At 39.5% G+C, this 14841-nt stretch overlaps 1 pseudogene; it reads left to right on the top strand.

The window, feature by feature from the left end:
• The first annotated feature begins 2378 nt into the window (after positions 1-2378).
• LOC112448331 (uncharacterized) lies at positions 2379-2492 on the top strand (annotated as a pseudogene).
• The last annotated feature ends 12349 nt before the right edge of the window (positions 2493-14841 follow it).

Genomic DNA, 14841 nt, shown 5'->3' with positions numbered 1-14841 from the left:
CCAATTTAGATCTGACTTAATTAGAAAATGTATTTGTTGTAATAAGAAAAGATAACACAAGAAAAAGAATCCTATATGGAACAGAAATATATACATGACACACCAGCATACTTGCGTGTAAATACCTGAAAAACACATCAGTCACTTCAGCAGAGAGGAAGTGTGAAGATGTGGAGACTTAATTGTATTGTAGCTTTGGAAAGTTAAACCATACACAAGGTTAATTTCTAAAATTTTTCATCAAAGTAATAGATGCTTGTACATAAAAAATATTGAATAGTACAGATTTCATGATAAACAGTCTCACTCCTCAGAAGGAACCACTTTCTCCCAATATTGTTTATAGTTCTTCTGATGGTTACTTTGATATCTCTAAACAATACACTTTTGATACTTTCTTGATTTACTAATTTTCTGTATTAACTAATCTTCTCACAAAGGAGCTCATTTACACTGCCCCATCTCCATTCTGCCCAGCATAGTCATATTACTACTTTTTGGTCTTTTGTTGTTTCTTTTCTCATCTTAAATAAAGTTTGCCCCTCTCCTTATCCTACCAACAGCCAACAATAGACAATATCTTTGGTCTCCCTACTGTTACTTACAGATTTATCATAAACCTTTATATTTTCACATTTGGAAAATAAAAAAGAAAGAACAAGATCCTAAAGTTGCAAACTAAGTGAAAGCAAAACAACAAGTCAAATACATATACAAACTTGTGACCAATCTGAAATCTGTAAATGGTCATCTCCAGACTGCCTGGATGAAAATACTCCTGCGTAGAAATTCTAAGCATTTATTGGACTTGGGATTATGGTCTTAGTATTCTTACACTGTCATCAAGGCAGACAATCATCCGTCTTTTTTAGCTTAAGAGATCAAATAAGAGGATATTTTATGCATCAAAGAATAATGTCTCAGACATTGGTTTCCAACTGATAAAATCAAAGAACCATATGTTAGAAGAGATGTTAGAAGAGACCTTCAAAACTCTTGGGACAATCTAATGTAACTATGGAATTGTTTTTCTTTTCCTTGAGGAACAAAAGGAAGTTAATAAGACCATAACTATTGCTTGTGAGCTATTTACAAGATCTATGTGCCTCCTTTCCAGAAGATGAATACACTGCAAGAGGAGAAAATATAACACCTGCCACAAACTTTGCTCAAAGCTCTTCATTAGAACTTCCCTGGCGGTCCCGTGGTTAAGAATCCACCTGCCAATGCAGGGGACAGATTCAATCCCTGGTCTAGGAAGATTCCACACATCATGAGGCAACTAAGCTTGTGCACCACAACTACTGAGCCTGCCCTCTAGAGACCACGTGCCACAACTACTGAGCCCACAGGTCACAACTGCTAAAGCCTGCAAGTCTAGAGCCGGTGCTCCACAAGAGAAGACATCGCAATGAGAAGCTGCGCACCACAACCGGAAGAGCAGCCCCCGCCTGTGGCAACTAGAGAAAGCCCACATGTAGCAATGAAGACACAGCACAGCCGAAAATAAATAAACATATACTTTTTCAAAAAGCTTCTTTGTTAGAAGATTGTGCTAACTTGCTTCCTATGGTTCTTCCAGAGGACAGAAGAACCTGTCTGTCTGTCTCTCATCTCCCATCATCCTGGGTGAATTAAGAGAATTATCATTGACAGACACAGTGGACCCAAGATTTCTGCTCTGAATAAAGTCCAAGAAAAGAACCAGACCATCTTCCCATTACTACTGTTCTCTACTGAAATATCTACCGCATTTCTGCCAAAGACGAGAGAGCTATGAGCAAAACCTTTCTGCTATATCCCATCACCAAGCTCTGCCACCTTGAGTTCCAGAGCTATTCATATCTTTAAATCTCACTTTTGACAGAAAACTCGAAGCAAGGTAGACAAAATAAGATTATTTCCTAGCACTGTATTTGATAGCAAAAAACGGGTAGACAAAACCCTTTGACTTGAAGAGTCCTAAACTGTCCATCTCATTGCAAGGAAAATTATATCAATAACTGCTAACCCTCTAGAGACATCCTCTAACCTGAGAAAAGTCCTATGACACTTTATTCAATGGTTGACTGGACAAGTAACTGCTAAGCTTCCTGACAAGCCCAGAGCATTACACAAGTGCTTATTATGTAGCTGGCTCCCTATATAGCACTGAAATAATATCCCATGCAAATGTTCAAAAGGAAGGAAAGGAGATGCAGTGAGAATAGTTTAGCATTCCCTCAGAGGGGAAGCTGATCTTTATCATCTGATGTGCAATCAGACACTGGATGGATTTAGTCCACATCTTTACTTTTCAACAAGAATCCTAACTTGATGTTTAAGAGCTACCACTGTTGCTGTTGGTGGTTTTAATTCCCCTTTAAAAATATGTATAGGTGTTACATGAAAGGAGAGAAGGTTAGCATTCCCCCTAACAAGGATGGAAGAGGTCCTCGGGCCTGGCAACATGCATATGGTACCTACTTTGTAGCATCTAACCACTGGTTTTTGTTTTGTTTTGCGCAAATAGGAACTGAAAGGGTAAACTTATCAAACCCATTAAACCTGTAAAAAAATAAATATATAGAACTTTGTTAGGTAATTTAAACCTGAAAACAATTTGTAAAATCCTTCTGTTGTTTTATACCATGGTCTGTCTGTCGCTAAGTCATGTCTGACTCTTGCAACCCCATGGACTGTAGCCTGCCAGGCTCCTCTGTCCATGGGATTCCCCAGGCAAGAATACTGGAGTATGTTGTCATTTACTTCTCCAGGAGATTTTCCCAACCCAGGAATTGAACCTGGGTCTCCTGCTTTGCAGGTAGATTCTTTACCAACTGAGCCATCAGGGAAGTCCTCTTATTTATACCATGGAATACTAAGCAAATACCAAGCTGTTCAAATTAAGTAAATCAGGGGAAATGTATCTAGCTTGTCAGATTTGCTCAGCCACCCCCATTATGACCAAAAATTCTTCAGGGAAATTACACAAGATAAAAGCTAGTTTGAAACTAATGTCACAGGGGAAAATGGTTCTAAATAAGTTGAGTTTTAAAAGAAAAATAATGAAGCCACTAGCTTAAAAGTAAAATCAATTTTAAAAGATAGAGGTCCAATGGGGACTACTCTGCATTTAAAATGACTAAACTCTTTCATTTAGTGCAAGCCAGGTATGATGTTTACCCAAACCATTACAAGTTGCTGGAATATATGAAATCCTAAGGAATCCAATAACACACGCTGTGGGATGAATCACACAAAGCTTCTGAATATAAAATAGCAAAGACAATCTAAATTTGAGATTTAAAATCTTAAAAAATGAGATCTGACATCTTTGATAGCAGTGCTTGTATTAATAATGGCACTTTGAAGTCTATATGAAAAAGAAAATAATAAGTAAATCCATGTTCTTTTAGAATGCATATACCCAACAGAACCTAACAAGCTGATGGCAGCAATTGGTACCTAAAGGGTGTCTGTCCCAAAGCCTGGGATGAGGAGGGTTTATGGCTTCCTGTCTCTCAGACACACGAAGTTGCCTTGGTGACTTTCTATCTCAAATTGTTTTGCTCTCCAAAAATACAACAAACCAGATGCCTGTGGGTTCGGGTATGTCTAATTGAGCCACACTGAGCACCAAATGACCTAGAAATGTTTAATCTAGCTTTTGTCAGAACAAATTACTGGGATGTTCTCATGCCCCTTAGGGACTAATTTATAACTGGATCCCAAGTTCTATGCAATGCTGTGGGCCAAGGCTGATGAAGGGGGGGCCTTCACCCTGCATGCAGAGTCTCTGGGTATGATGCTCTGATAGGAGGAAGAACCACTCTAACATCATGAGACTAATAAGAGTATGGCACTTCCCAGGTGGCTCAGTGGTAAAGAATCTGCCTGCCAATGCAGGAGATGCAAGAGATGCAAGGGGACCCAGGAGATGTGGGTTCCATCCCTGGGTTGGGAAGATCCCCTGGAGAAGGGAATGGCTACCCACTCCAGTACTCTTGCCTGGAGAATTCCATGCACAGAGGAGCCTGGCAGGCTATAGTCCATAGGGTCGTAAAGAGTTGCACATGACTGAGCACACACACAAACAATAAGAGGATGGCCAGGTGAAATTCTGTGAGGGTCCTGGAGAGAGGTGTGCATTTTGTGCCTTTTGTTCCTTAAAGAGCTCTTTTTTTTTTTGGAAAGAGAGGCTTGGTATGCTCTCAAATTGCCCAGTGATGTATTGCCAATGAGATTATGTAACATGTAATGGACTGACTGCTAGTAACCCTCCCCAAATTCAGGTCTTGAAACCCTACCACATAATGCAATGCTAATAGGAAGTAGAATCTTTCAGGGATAACTAGAATTATATGAGATCATGGGAGTGCAGCCCTCATAAGTGGGACTAGTGCCTTTATAGAGTTACGAGAAAGTACGCCCCCTCCCTCTGCTCTCTGCTCTGTAAGGATATAACAGGAAGACAGCAATCTGCAACCAACCTCCAAGAGAACCTCACCAGAACCTGACATGCTGGCCATGATCTTGGACTTCCAGCCTCCTAAACTCTGAGGAATGTCTGTAGTTTAGAAGCCCACCAGTCTATGGTACTTTGTTATAGCATCTACAACTAAGACACCATGTCATGGTGGTGAGCACTAACCTAGCATTTCTAATATTTTCACTATCAAATTATTCCCATCTCATAAACAATGTATTAGGATGCAGGACTTTTGGGAAGAAACTTGAAAACCAGATTTGAGCTTGGTTTTATTGATGTTGGGTGGGAAAGGTTTAGTCCCTCTGAGCTCCCTCTCAAATCTCCACCCTGCCACAGCACGGAGTTGAGAGGAGGGATACACAAGAATTTCTGTTTGCCCACATTTGGTTTTATCCAACTTTCTCACTTTGGACAATCTGATGCTTGTAAAGTGGGTCTTATTATTGTTCCCATTTGCAGTTCTCTACTCCTGAAATTGGACATCTCTTTACATACATGATACCCATTTACATTTCCATCTGTGGATTTTGTTGACCATTTTTATTGATTGATTTGTTCATTGTATGTCATAGATATCAAGCCCTTGTTAATGTACAGTATATATCTTCTTCAGTATGGTAGCAGAGTTCCAAAAGACAGCACAGATTGGCTCAGATATGCAGATGACACCACCCTTATGGCAGAAAGTGAAGAGGAACTCAAAAGCCTCTTGATGAAAGTGAAAGAGGAGAGTGAAAAAGTTGGCTTAAAGCTCAACATTCAGAAAACTAAGATCATGGCATCTGGTCCCATCACTTCATGGGAAATAGATGGGGAAACAGTGGAAACAGTGTCAGACTTTGTCTTTTTGGGCTCCAAAATCACTGCAGATGGTGACTGCAGCCATGAAATTAAAAGACACTTACTCCTTGGAAGGAAAGTTATGACCAACCTAGATAGCATATTGAAAAGCAGAGATATTACTTTGCCAACAAAGGTCCATCTAGTCAAGGCTATGGTTTTTCCAGTGGTCATATATGGATGTGAGAGTTGGACTGTGAAGAAAGCTGAGTGCCAAAGAATTGATGCTTTTGAACTGTGGTGTTGGAGAAGACTCTTGAGAGTTCCTTGAACTGCAAGGAGATCCAACATGTCCATCCTAAAGGAGACCAGTCCTGGGTGTTCATTGGAAGGACTGATGCTGAGGCTGAAACTCCAGTACTTTGGCCACCTCATGTGAAGGGTTGACTCATTGGAATAGACTCTGATGCTGGGAGCGATTGAGAGCAGGAGGAGAAGGGGATGACAGAGGATGAGATGGCTGAATGGCATCACCGACTTGATGGACATGAGTTTGAGTAGACTCCAGGAGTTGGTGATGGACAGGGAGGCCTGGTGTGCTGCGATTCATGCGGTCGCAATGAGTCGGACACAACTAAGCGACTGAACTGAACTGAGCACAGTATCACTTTTTGCTACATTCTAATGTAACAAAATTCTAATGGCCAAAGCAAGTCACAAAACCAATGCAGACTCAAAGGATAGGGAAATAGACTTTGCCTCTTGATTGTGTGTGTGCTCAGTCATTTCAGTTGTGTCTGACATTTTGTGACCCCATAGACTGTAGCCCACAAGGCTCCTCTGTCCTTGAGGAGATTCTCCAGGGAAGAATACTGCAGTGGGTTGCCATTACTCTGGGGGATCTTCCCGACCCAGGGATTGAAACTGGATCTCCTGCACCTCCTCCACTGCAGGTGAATTCTTTATCTACTGAACTACCTAGGAAGCCCACTTCTTGATTAAATTAACTACAAATTCACATTGCAAAGGGCACAGACACTGGGAGAGAAACATAATCAGGATCACTTTTGTAATCAATCTACCATTCAATTGTTTCAGTTATCTATTATTTTATAATAAAGAACCCCCAAAATTTCATGGCTTACAACAACATTCACTACTATATCTTCTTAGTTGGTAGGGTAACCAGATCTTTTGAAAAGTTCTCAGTTGGGGTCGGTAATGTCATTACTGGAGTCAGATGATGGATGGCTGGGACTGGAGTGGTCTGAAGACTCAACTGGGCTAGACATCCAAGATAGTTCCTTTCATCACATGTCTGGTGCCTCAACTGACATGACTGAAATACCTGAGGACTTGCTCCCATTTGGCTTCTCCATGCTGCTAGCTTCGACAGTCTCCACATGCCTTCTCAGGTTATTAAAACTCCCTATGTGGCTGCTCATTTTCACCAAAGTAAGCATTCAAAGAGATCAGACCAGAAGCTTCCAGGCTTCTTCTGACCTACCTTCAAAAGTCACACAGTGTCTCTTCTGGAATATTCTATTGCTTACACAGGGCCAGCACAGTTTCAGTAGAGAAGGGGACTGCACAAAGTTGTGAATCCTGGGCATTTGTGAGCACCTACATGTGTGTGTGCATACAATGTCGTATATGGATGCAATGCAATAATACCTTCAGCTTTCGTTCTGAACGTGTAGATTTTTTTCCATGTGAATAAATGTGTACATGACATTGCTTTTTGAGATAATACACTTTACTTATTTATTTCCTGGAGTAGTCGGTTCATTTTTATTCTTTCAGAACATATAATTCTTTCAACCATGTTGTCAAAGTGGACACTTTTGAGACCTTGCATGACCAAGAGTATCTTTATTTTACACTCACTGTTCATCTTTTGAAGTTTGCTTCCTTCAATACTTTGTGTCTAATGTTGCTACTAAAACACTTCTTCTCTAGATCATTAGACAAGTTTCCTTTGTCTTCATTTTTGTTTCCTAATTTTACTCTCCTTTTTTTTGTTAGTCTAGGCTCAGTTATTAGCCATTTCATCTACCTCTTCCCAAAGCACTCATCAAGTGATGCTGTCTCTAAAAGAACTTACAGGCACTGCTCTTTCTCAGTGGCTGCGTCAGTGATAATCCAGCAAAGAAGATAAAGAGCAAGGAAAGGAGGGGACATTCAGGGTCCAGCTCAAAGCTGCACTTTCACCCACTCTCCCTGACAGCCAGACCACAGTGCTTGACACTGTCCTGCAGCTTTCAGCTAAGGGGCTGGTCTGCCATTGTCCCTCCTCACAATGGTTTTGTTGAAGGCAATGTCCACTCAGGGAAATGTGGGATACAACAAGAAAACTCCCCCAGGCTACTCTATGCATGCTTCCCACATTTTCACCATACCCGTTGCCCCTTCCACCCAAGCCCCTGTATTTCCACTCCTGCCTCTGGCATAAAGAGGCTTGGCCATTTCTACCTCCTCAAGCCATTCTTACAATCCTGTTCTGAGATATGGCATTACCCCCCTGGGCTCCAAGTCATTCTCAGAGCAGACATCACATTATTTTCCCATTTGACAAAGAACCACATCCAATGTCCCAGACCCTTCACTTCACTTTTAGATAATACATTATTATATTAAAATGCAGCACTGAAATTAGAATATGCCAAACTTCAGAACATCATCTTTGAAATGAATGTTCTCAGACAGCTCTACAATTCCATTAGATATTGCACCTTATATAATTACTTTATTTTTCTTAATGAGGCAAAAATGAATAAATTTGCGTGCATTATACATGATTGCTTTCTAAACTTGATTAATCAATAAAGAATAAAAATGGAAAATTATAAATATATTCATCTTAGTAAAACAAAAGACACAAGTGTCTTCTTATAAATTAATGAATACAGTTCCTTTTTCCAGAATATTTGGCATTCTTTATCAACTAGGATATAAAAGAATGGAAAAACAAAGGTTTCTTGTGTTGTCTTTTGTACTTCCATATTAATAAATCAGAATAGTCCACTAGAAAGTAGGAAATTACTTCAGTTATAGAAAGGAAGAGACCTGACTTACATTCTGATCAGGCCAAAAGCAAGTTCTTAAAATTTTGGCTCAATCTGTTTCAATCTTTGAAGTCACACACTGGTGAACATTTTAATTGTTTTGTTCCATTGCTATGTATAAATATAATTATTTTCCATACGGAAATTTTTTTTACTTCATTCATTCAAATCACAACCCTCTTATTGATCAGGGTTTGTTTGGGGGCGGCCATTATTTGTTATGCATTTAATACATGGCTTTTCAGGGTTATCATTTTTGCCTCTAATTTGAAGTCATTTTTTATGATAAAGATGCATATTTTTTACTGATACCAAATTTGGAATAGGTAAATCAAGTATCACATTCTAGTCTTTTTTTCCATATTCTTTTACATATATATATACACACATATATATACATTTATATGATATATATTTACATCTTTAGACTCTAAAATTTTGCATGTATAGCAGTACTTTTGCCATCTGTTTCTTTTGGATGTTTATGGATGTGAATCAACAATAAAAGTCCCACGATCTATCCTATTAGATCCTCACAGGTATACCTGAAAACATTCTTGAACCACCACTTTGGAAATACTCTCACTTAGCTGAGCTTTTGAAAGACCTTCTTAAGCATAACTTTTGATAGGAATATTCAAAAGTAATAAAATAGTCAATGACTATATTCTTTTAACTTTGAATTATTTTCTTTGAAATAGCTGGGAGGATGAAGAGATATTTTCCAAAGCCCATTGTCACTCTCAGCTCCCTGCTTGCTACCTTTCTGGCCTCATCTGAGCGTACACCATTCCCTACTTCATCTTAGTGCCTGGAAAACCAGCTGTGTTCTGTGCACCAGGTCTGTGCCCTGGGAGGGCATATTCATAGCCTGTAACTGACTGATATAAAGTGTAGCCATGACGCTCTCATGAGCCGTTCTTGAGAGCTGAGTATCAGCATGCTTACCATTTGGGAGAAGATTGGAGAGAGGCAAGTTCATTCTTGCAAAGAATACAGCATGGCAAATTCCATTAAATGAGAGGGTGGGAGCTAGCATCTGTTTACTGTGCAAAGTAAGCAAAAGGCAGACATCTGGGGAGACAGGTGATGGAGTGGAAATAGAGTTGAACTGAAATTCAGGAGCATGTGTGAGAGCCCCAACTTTGCCCATCCTGGCAGCAGGGTGACCTTGTGTGAGGTCGATTAACCTCTGAGGACCTCTGCTTCCTCAGCAGCACATCAAGAGTACAGGACTAGATGACACCAAAGTATTTATAAACCCATAGGATTTTCTTCTTGACCCCAATTGACCTCTCCTGCTAATGCAGATACACATCAAACATGGCTGTTTGTTCATAATAGGGATTCAATATGCTAAATGGAATGTCCATGGGCAACCTAATTAGGCAAGCGGTGGGCTGTGGCTTTTTCTGATGTGACTCTAATGCCCTTGAAAGGCATCCTTTGGTCTGTCCGGCCTTGACCCTGGCTGATGGAGCCTTAGCGTTCTTTGCTGACTTACAGAAAACAGTAACTATACCCATGTCAAAACTCATCATCACCCATGTAGAGTAACATTCTTACTGAGGAGTTAATATACTTTATTCCATGTGCAGGAAGCTTTGCGTTTCACTTGGTTAGTTTGTAAGCTAAGACAGAATCATTTTTCCCAAAATTCATTCCTATAAATGTTGGCAATGAAGTGAGGCAATGACAGAGGGACAAAGAGGAAAGCTCATTTAGTGAAATCGAACGATGACAGGTACCCTGTTCTTACCTCAAATGGCAAGATCAAGAGGTCACTCCTAGGACTTCCCTCATGGTACAGTAGATAAGAATTTGTCTTCCAGTGCAGGGGACACAGGTTCAATCCCTGGTCCGGGAAGATTCCATGCTGTGGAAAAACTAAGCCTGAGCACCACAATTATTGAGCCTATGTGCTGCGGCTGCTGAAGCCCACACACACTAGAGCCTGTGCTCTGCAAAAAGAGAAGCCACCATAATGAGAAGACCATGCATCACAATGAAGAGTAGCCCCTGCTCGCTGCAATTAGAGGAAGCCTGCCTGCAGCAACAAAGACCCAGGGCAACCAAAAATAAATACATAAACAAATAAAGAGGTCACGCCTAATATTTCCTTTGGTCTTTTCATTAACTTGACTATTTTCGTAAGTAAGAGTTACTTTCTTCTGAACAAGAAGGCATTTAAGTACCATAAATTCCTGTGTCATTTTCAGAAATTATTTGAGGATGAACATACCAAATAGGAAAATGACTGTTAATAGGGCAAGAAATATTACTATGACCCAAGTTATAGGTTCAGAAACTGTATGTACACTGCAAAGAAGTAAAATACTGAATTACAATAACAGGCTTGTCTTTTTTTTTTTTTATTGATCTGAATGGTTGGTGCCACAGAAACAGTGTGATTTCTATATCAGTAACTCAATAGTCTAAAGTGGCATTAAGAATAAAAAATTTTGTTAAATTTTGTTAAATTGCTTTACCACAAAAAAGCCATGAATGAAATTAAAGTAAAAGGAGAACATCCTATGAGGATTAGTGTGCTGGACTGAGACTATTGTTTATTAATATTAAATAATCCACTAAAATAAAACCCTATTCAAAACAGTAGGATACATCCCTTTCTCTCATTCTCCCTACATTGGACTCTCAAACTGAAATTAAAGGCTAACTTCATTCTATTTTAGAATGATCTAAAGATACATAACATTCTTGGATACATTATAAAACATTTCTTCTAGTTATTAATGGTACTTTTAATTCAAGTAAGCTTTCCTATCAAGTATATTTTTATTTAGTTTTAATTTTTTTATATAATTTTTTTTCTATTTTTTGGCCTCACACAGCATGTGGAATCTTCATTCCCCATCCAGGGGAAGTAAAGTGTTCCCCTGCAGTGGAAGTAAAGTGTCTTAACTACTGGGCCGCCAGGGAAGTCTCTATCAAGTATATTTTTTAAATCCACTATGTCTATAATGTCTTTTTTTTACTTTTTATTTTATTTTATTTATTTATTTATTTGGCTGCTCTGGGTCTTAGTTGTAGTATGTGGGATCTAGCTCTCTGACCAGGGATCAAAATTGGGCTCCCTACACTGGGAGCTCAGAGTCTTGGCCACTGGACCACCAGGGAAATCCCTATAATGTCTATTTGGGGCTGGTGCACTGGGACGACCCAGAGGGATGGTATGGGGAGGGAGGAGGGAGGAGGATTCAGGATGGGGAACACATGTATACCTGTGGTGGTATACATGTGGTGGTATATCATTTCGATATTTGGCAAAACCAATACAATAGTGTAAAGTTTAAAAACAAAATAAAATTACATTAAATTTAAAAAAAAACTCTTAGTATAAGAACTCTTTTGCTTCATCAATAGATATTTCTTGAAATCATTATGTGCTAGGAAGATTTCATTTTCTTCATTCCAGTTGAGGCCCTGGTATAGTATAATTATGGATCCCCCATTCATAGTATCATTTCTTCCTAACATTTTTCATTGCTTTCTCCCTGATTATTTGAATGTTCAGGTTAATTGAGATTTCTCTGTACTAATGAATTAGCATCAGTTCATATCTATTCTGGGCTTCCCTGGTAGCTCAGATGGTAAAGAATCTGCCTCTAATGAGAGAAGGTACTCAGCCTTCTTTATGGCCAAACTCTCACTGGAAAAGCCATAGCTTTGACTATACAGACCTTTATTGGCAAAGTGATGTCTTTGCTTTTTAATATGCTATCTAGGTTGGTCATAGCTTTTCTTCTAAGAAGTAAGCGTCTTTTAATTTCATGGCTGCAGTCACCACCTGCAGTGATTTTGGAGCCCAAGAAAATACTCTGTCACTGTTTTCATTGTTTTCCCATCTGTTTGTCATGAAGTGATGGGACCAGATGCCATGATATTTTTTTGAATGTTGAGTTTTAAGCCAACTTTTTTACTCTCCTCTCTCACTTTCATCAAGAGGCTCTTTAGTTTCTCTCTGCCATAAGGGTGATGTCAACTGCATATCTGAGGTTATTCATATTTCTCCCAGCAATTTTGACTCCAGCTTCTGCTTCATCCAGCCCGGAATTTCACATGATGTGCTCTGCATATAAGTTAAATAAGCAGGGTGACAATATACAGCCTTAATGTACTCCTTTCTCAATTTGGAACCAATCTGTTTTTCCATGTCTGGTTCTAACTGTTGCTTTTGGACCTGCATACAGATTTCTCAGGAGGCAGGTAAGGTGGTCTGATATTCCTATCTCTTTAACAATTTTCCACAGTTTGTTGTGATCCACACAGTCAAAGGCTTTAGCGTAGTCAAGGAAGCAGAAGTAGATGTTTTTCTGGAATTCTCTTGCTTTTTTGATGATTCAGCAGATATTGGCCATTTGATCTCTGGTTCCTCTGCCTTTTCTAAATCCAGCTTGAACATCTGGAAGTTCTTGGTTCACATACTGTTGAAGCCTAGCTTGGAGAATTTTGAGCATTACTTTGCTAGCATGTGAAATGAGTCCAATTGTGCGGTGGTTTGAGCATTCTTTGGCATTGCCTTTCTTTGGGATTGGAATGAAAACTGACCTTTTCCAGTCCTGTGGCCACTGCTGAGTTTTCCAAATTTGCTGGCATATTGAGTGCAGCACTTTCACAGCATTATCCTTTAAGATTTGAAATCGCTCTACTGGAATTCCATCGCCTCCACTAGCTTTGTTCGTAGTGATGCTTCCTAGGGCCCATTTAACTTTGCACTCCAAGAAGTCACACTATCTGGCTGTAAGATAATTGTTGACAAGGTTGTGGAGGAAGGAAACTTTGATAAACCGTTGATAAGAATGTAAATTGGTATAGGTACTAAGAAAAAAAGTGGCTGGCTCTGTGAATGATCACACCTTTGTGGTTATCTGGGTCTTTAAGATCTTTTTTTGTGTAGTTTTTCTGTGTATTTTTGCCACCTCATCTGAATATTTTCTGTTTCTGTTAGATCCATACTGTTTCTGTCCTTTATTGTGTCCATCTTGTGAATAATACTGCAATGAACATGGAATTGCAGATATCTTCTTGAGATCTTGGTTTTGATACTTTTAGATATATACTCAGAAATGAATATCATTTCATATGCTTGATCATATGATAGTTCTTTATTTACTGTTTTGAAGAACCTCAGTACTTTTTTCCTTAGTACCTATACAAATTTACATTTTCACCAGTGGTTTATCAGAGTTTCCTTTCTCCACAACCTTGCCAACACTTATCTTTTATTTTCCTTTTTGTTTTTAATAGCCATTTTAACTGGTATGTGGGGATATTTCCTGGTTTTTATTTGTGTTTAACTGATCATGAGAAACGCTGGGCTGGAAGAAGTACAAGCTGGAATCAAGATTGCCAGGAGAAATATCAATAACTTAAGATATGCAGATGACATCACCCTTATGGCAGAAAGTGAAGAGGAACTCAAAAGCCTCTTGATGAAAGTGAAAGAGGAGAGTGAAAAAGTTGGCTTAAAGCTCAACATTCAGAAAACTAAGATCATGGCATCTGGTCCCATCACTTCATGGGAAATAGATGGGGAAACAGTGGAAACAGTGTCAGACTTTATCTTTTTGGGCTCCAAAATCACTGCAGCTGGTGACTGCAGCCATGAAATTAAAAGACGCTTACTCCTTGGAAGGAAAGTTATGACCAACCTAGATAGCATATTCAAAAGCAGAGACATCACTTTGCCAACAAAGGTCTGTCTAGTCAAGGCTATGGTTTTTCCAGTGGTCATGTATGGATGTGAGAGTTGGACTGTGAAGAAAGCTGAGCGCCAAAGAATTGATGCTTTTGAACTGTGGTGTTGGAGAAGACTCTTGGGAGTCCCTTGGACTGCAAGGAGATCCAACCAGTCCATTCTAAAGGAGATCAGCCCTGGGATTTCTTTGGAAGGAATGATGCTAAAGCTGAAACTCCAGTACTTTGGCCACCTCAAGCGAAGAGTTGACTCATTGGAAAAGACTGTGATGCTGGGAGGGATTGGGGGCAGGAGGAAAAGGGGACGACAGAGGATGAGATGGCTGGATGGTATCACTGATTCGATGGACGTGAGTTTGAGTGAACTCTGGGAGTTGGTAATGGACAGGGAGGCCTGGCCTGCTGCGATTCATGGCATCACAGAGTCAGACATGACTGAGTGACTTAACTGAACTGAACTGATGATTAGTAATGTTGAGTAACTTTTCATGTTTTCATTGGATACTTGTATGTCTTCTTTGGAGAAATGTGTGTACTGAAGTCCTTTGGCCATTTTAAAATTAGGGTTGTGGGGGTATTTTTTGCTATTGAGTTGTTGAAGTTCCTTATGTAGTTTGGGAATTAACCCCTTATCACATATAAGGTTTACAAATAGTTTCTTCCATTCTTTAGACTGGCTTTTCATCTTGTTTATGCTTTCCTTTGCTGTAAAAAGGCTTTTTAGTTTGATATAATTCCACTTGTCTCTTTTTCCTTTTGATGCCTATGCTTTTGGTATCACATCCAAGAAACTGTTGCTGAGACCAA

The sequence above is a fragment of the Bos taurus genome, chromosome 1, assembly GCF_002263795.3.
Source record: "Bos taurus isolate L1 Dominette 01449 registration number 42190680 breed Hereford chromosome 1, ARS-UCD2.0, whole genome shotgun sequence".
Classification (NCBI taxonomy): domain Eukaryota; kingdom Metazoa; phylum Chordata; class Mammalia; order Artiodactyla; family Bovidae; genus Bos; species Bos taurus.
The sequence above is the reverse complement of the archived record's forward strand: the minus strand, read 5'-3'. Positions and strand labels throughout refer to the sequence as shown.